The 5,907-nt window shown below is 43.8% G+C and overlaps 1 non-coding gene across 1 annotated transcript; it reads right to left on the reverse strand.

Annotated features, from left to right (window-relative positions):
* Window positions 1–4,494: 4,494 nt before the first annotated feature.
* Window positions 4,495–4,626, reverse strand: LOC120100421 (small nucleolar RNA SNORA17). The gene has a single exon (XR_015655953.1). It is a non-coding gene; the product is annotated as a small nucleolar RNA SNORA17 (small nucleolar RNA).
* Between the last annotated feature and the right edge of the window lie 1,281 nt (window positions 4,627–5,907).

Raw genomic sequence — 5,907 nt, forward strand, 5'->3', positions numbered from 1 at the left:
CAAAACACCACACCAAGTCTCTTGGAGACTTTTTAGATTAGGTTAATAAAAGCAGGAAGACCCATAATAAATACAGGCAGCAGGAATCCATGGTATTGAACTCTGGACTAAATAGGAATTAGAAAGGGAGCTGAGAACAGCTCCCTTGGCTTGTTTCCTAGCTACAGACGCAGAAAGATTGGTTGCCTGCTTCCTCTGCTGTTCATTTCTGCCACGATGGACTGTGTTTCCTAGGTCTCTAAGGCAAAATAAACCTCATCTTCAGGTCTTTTCACTGCAACAAGAAAGGAACCAATCAATAAATAATTAAAAAATATTTAGAAGATCACTAATTTCCAACCCAAGGTCATCAATGGCTACTGACATCACAGAAACACAATCAGGTGTTTGAAGTGGAATCTTCAGTGTTCTTTAGAAAGTCAGTTGTGTTGGATTGGATGTTGTTTTGCTGGGGCAACAACAGGAAGGGATGTTTTCCTGAAGTAGACACAAGTGAATGGCTTAGACAGATTCATAAAGGAATGTTTTGATGAGGCAGACACAAGTGAAAGGATGTTGTGCTAAAGCAAACACATTAAAGGACACATGATGAAGTGTGTCCACTTCACCAACAACACACATGTATTGGACCACATTGCATTGTGTAGTGTAGCCCCATTTGTCAGAACTTAATAGAGAAAAAAGAAACAGGCCAAAAGCTGGTGCTATGCTGCAGTTTCCTGTCACTTCCACAACTTGGGCTTATTGGTAGATTGATGACTAGCTGAGATAAGACTCTCATGTTGAGGCAAGACCTGTTGAAGACATGTGATGTTTGGAGGAAGTATAAAAAGGACTCAATAGACACTAAAGGAAGCTGAGCTTGGCTTGCCGGTACAGCTAGCTATGCAAAGCCATTTGGTCTCACATCATGGTTGATCTTCCCTTTGCTGAGAGAAGCACAGCCAGGAACTCCTGGCATCCCTCTGGGTACCTCCTGCTCACTTGTGCTGAGACTGAGGCCTAGTTGTCTCTGCTAGATAATACTTCAACTGCTGATTCATGTTTACTATCCCTGCTTTACAGAACTAGATTGCTGGTATATCCATCAAGTGTTTACAAGTGAATCAAGCTGCAGATGCTAACCTGTGAATTGAACTGCCAGTTTCCAGACAACACAGATGAGAATTGCTTGAAAGAATCATTTCTATACAGGTCCACTTCCCCCATATACTTTCTTTTCCACCACCTCTGACATGAATGAATTCAACTATGAGTCTTATTCACACTATAGTCCTACCTCCTATTTACATAAAACAGGAATAACAGGAATGCACTAAATGACCCTAAACAGTAAACCATAGACTATAAGAAGTTGTATGACATAAATAACATGAAGTCTTAATAAGAAATTGTAAGACAAAACAGATGAAGGGTACATTAATCAAGGCTCTCTAGAGAAACAAAACTTACAGAATGAATGAATATATAGACATATACAATGAATGAATGAATCAACATATATAATAAATGTATATATTCATTCAGTTACTCTTTCATTTGTATATTTTTGAGCCATATTGAATTAATAGTTAATCATTCATATTAAGTCATATATGTATATACATACACATACACATATATTAATTGATTGATTAATTGATTGATTTTATTAGGGTGGCTTACAGGCTAATTATTCGAACAACAGCTATCTCCTAACAAAATGTTCAAAAAGAATGAGTAAAGGGGTCATGGAATCTTCCTCCATGCTTGTAAAGATCTTTTGAGGCTAGATATGTGGCAGAGGATCCCCTGCATGGAGGACCTGAGAAGCCATTTGGCCATTTTGTGAAGCTGTGAAGTGAAGCTTGGGTTGTGTTTGAGGCCCCAGGATGTTGGAGGTACAATATTTTATCTAGTATTTCCTCACTATAGACTAGTCCTTTCTTTTAGAATGGTAATTTTTATTTTGTTCCTTCATCCATTGCAAGTTTATTATTTGTATTTTGATTTAACAGTGGATTGTAATTAAGAGATTTCTTGGGCTTTCAGAAATGACTTTGACCTTATGATTTTTACACAGGTCCCAGGGCACTCTCTCTGCTCCTTCTTTGTGGTTTAAGATAAGAGCTCTCACGTATTTCTGCTTCCATGCCTTTTCTCTACCATCGTGAACTCAAACCCTCTGAAAGCATAAGCTCAATTAAATACTTTCTTTGTAAAGAATTTTTTTTTTGGAATTTCATACCATATACCCCAATCCAACTCATCTCCCTCTCCTCTCATACTCACATTCACCTTTGCCTCCAACAGAAAAAAATTTTACTGTGGAAGTTTCAGTGTGTCCCAATGTGTCCCACCATATACCTTTTGTCTACACTTCTTTGCTTGCAAAGGTTCATTGCAATGACTCATCAGTCTGGTACAAGAACTCTGGCTTCTGCTACTCTATCAGTACTAGAACCCCCTGGGACTCCTCTCAGATATCCTATGGATGTGTCAGGAAGAAATTCCTGTGTCAGGAAGATCCTGCACATTTGGATCGGTAGGACATGCCCCTTCATGCACTCCAGCAGTTTATTGATAAGGTAGATGTTGGGGTGATCCAATACAAAGCCCTAGATCTGGATCAGAGAGGTATCTGAGCTAGTCAGGCAACAGGCTCTCTTGCTTTTGTACCCCCAAGGCCAGCTCACCAGAATCTCATGCAATCAGGGCCAGCTCTACCCTGGTGCCCAGGTGAGATGCGAAGCCTAATCTCCTGAGTGTTGCATCTGGTGAGCAACATGGCCAGTTTTCCCACTCTCATGACCCTGGGGCTAGCTCTCATTCCTGCCACAGGTGGCAACAGATGTGGAAGGGAATGAAAGCACCTGTCCCTTATCCAAGCCTCCACCCAGCAGACAAGAGGCAGGGTCAGTTCCCCTGTGCTTAAACCCTCATGGTCAATCATTTGCAACAACCACATTCAGGGCCAGCCCTACTGTGCTGCAGACAACCTGCACGGCTTGCTCTCACAAGTGATGCAGCAGGTGAGGAGCAGGACCGGCTAGCTAGCCTGCTCTTGTGAACATAGATGGCAAAGGGTTTGGGCAGGGAAGGGCATCTTACCCTCATCCATGCTGCCTCAGGGCAGACAAGTTGTAGGGCCAGGTCTCCCATGCTCACACCCTCAGTGCCAGCTCACCTGCACTTTTGTCATCAGGATCAGCTTTACTGTGTTGCTCAGGTGAAATCCAGGGCCTATTCTCTCTCATGCTGCCGAAGATCAAGGACAGGGACAGCTTTCCTGCCTCATGGCCCCATGGCGCCAACTCTCCTACACTCCATTAGTGGCAAGGGCAAAATGGAGGGGAGAAGATCTTTCCCCTCACCAATATCTACACCTACACCTCGAACAAGAGACAGAGCTGGCATTCCCCAGTCATCCACTCACGAACTAGGGGCAACTCACCCACAACCTCCACATCCAAGTTCAGCTCTTCTGTTCTGCCAAGGTGAGATAAAGGATCTGCTTTTCCTGAGTGTTGCATCTGGTGGGGGGGGGGGGGCAGGGACAGCTCTCCTGCTCTGAAGACCACAGGGCCACCTGCTGCAGGTGGTAAGGGGCAAGTGAAAAGGAAGGTATTTCTTTTTCCCTCATCCACACAACTACACAGGAGACTAATGGTAGGGCCAAGTCTCCCATGCTCCTATGGGCTGGCTCACCTGTAACTCCCACAATGAGCAGGTTCTGCTCTCCCAAATACAGCAACTGGCTAAGGGCAGGGTCAGCTCTCCTGCTCTTATGCCCTAGGGTATCTCCTGTGCTCCTAGGTAAGGAGTGGGGCAAGTTTTACAGAGCCCACACACATTAACATGTCCCCAGGAGGCAGTCCAGACAAGGGATTTCAGCCTGGCCTTTGGTGGTAACAGGTTACTGCTGCTGCAGTGCCATGGAGTCCATTGAGATCCCTCTGGCAGCACAGGCCAGGAGCCCACTCAGGTCCCATGTGGCATCACCAGCTACTCACATCAGGCTGCTCCCTGCTACCTTTGAGTCTCTAGTTGTACCTCTCTTCAATATGCCCACATCCTTCTGTTTCTCTTTCTCTTCTATTTCTCTACCACTAACCTGCTCTTCTTAGTGATACCTGGTGTCTCTGAGTGTCTAGGGTTGTCTCAGTAGTGGTCTCAGGAGTTCTATGCTCCACTTGTGCATTATGATGGTAGGCAGGGGTCATCTTGGATATGGTCTGAACCCCCAGGCCTGCCTGGTATGGGACTGGTGTTCTTTTCAGGCTAACTCTCTGTCTGGTCCCGGTAGCACTAGTCTGGTGGTAGTCTCAGACTCACCCTCTTTGTCTAACCCACCCAAGTAACTACTTGCAAAAATCATCTATCTCAGGGTTACTTTCAGAGCTGTGGTATTAGCAGGGGTTCTTCTAGTCTCAGGTTTGTTCTACATCCTGAGAGCCTGTCCAGGCCTGCCTGGTGCAGTTTTGGTGGTTGTCTCAGGTTCATGTTTTTTCAGGGAGTGTTAGTATAGTAATCATTCAGATGTTCCTAAGTCAGAATACTGAATGTAGACATAGCCGCTCTCCTCTCTGCCACCTAGTGATATTCATGTGACACAGCAGCCACACCTACAATATCTCTAGGACCAGGAAATGCTTTCTTTTATAGGTTGCCTTGGTCGGATCTTTTTATCACAGTAACAGAAAAGTAGCTAGGACAGTATGAACTACCTGGGAATGCCTTGTCATGCTAATTCCAATACCAATAGTGTGGAAATACTTGAGGGCAATAGAAAACACTCCATGTGTTTCAGAATCTTGGCAAGGGGAGATACTGCATGTATTTAATGCAAGTGTTTTAAATAACTCAGTCTACAATTGCTGGGGCCCACAGATAAAGAGTCTGCAGATACAGAGGCTGTGCTGGATAACAAAGCCATTCTTCCATAGAGGTGTCAGCTAAATTCTTGAGGGCAGAATGGGTCAGAGTTTTCTGTAAATGCTGTAGCAGTTTCAAGGTAAAGGGGCAAAATAGTGAAACAAAAAAGCCAAGAGCCAAGAGGAACAAAGGAGCAAAGGTCTGGGCAGGCCAGGGTAGGCTGCTGAGAGGGGTCACTGCACGGTACCTCCTGCTTGGACCTGTTTAGAAATCTTTTTTAGAGTATAGCACACGCAACTCCTTTCTTCATCAACGCATCTACTGCATGATGAGAATCGCAGAACAACACTCTAAGTCTTGCCTCTGGGAAAAAAAGATATAAAAACCCTGAAGTTGAATTTTCTCTTTTCTCCATTTTTATAGAACTGAGAATAAGAATAACATTCCCATTAAAGCAAGTAAAATTTTCAGAGGTCCAAGAAAAAAATTTGAAGTCTGATCTGGAAAATGGTAACCCACCTTGCTTAAAAATGCACTGAAACAATTTAGGACTAAATTGACATCATGGGAGCTAGTAAGTATGAATGCTAGAGAAGGTAATTAAAACAGCCTTCTGGACATTTTTATATATAACAAGAAAGAAACGAAAGCAATCCTTGGCTCTTTCTTTCGCGTTAGCAATGGGAACCCTTACAATGACTCATTCTATGTGCAGATTCTTCCTCCCAGAAAGGTCCTTCAGCAAAATTTTACTGTGCTGCCTGCTGTGTCTGAATGCTCTCAAATATTCCCCTCATATCCACTCCTCACTCTGGACAGGAGCAGTGTTTTCTAGAACTAGAACAGACTGTCTTGTGTGAATTAAACATGGACAAAACCGAGCAGCCCTTTGGAGAGGGGTTTGGTGAGATGAAGACATAGGAGTGAAGAGCTGTACTTGATTTCTCTGAACTCACCATTACTTAGAAGCAGAGAAGGAAGATATCTGAGCTTGGGATTTTCTGGTCAGCACTTCTCATCCTGATTGGGGATAAAAACATGGGGTACCTGAAA

The sequence above is a fragment of the Rattus norvegicus genome, chromosome 1 (assembly GCF_021556685.1).
Source record: "Rattus norvegicus strain SHRSP/BbbUtx chromosome 1, alternate assembly SHRSP_T2T, whole genome shotgun sequence".
Lineage (NCBI taxonomy): Eukaryota > Metazoa > Chordata > Mammalia > Rodentia > Muridae > Rattus > Rattus norvegicus.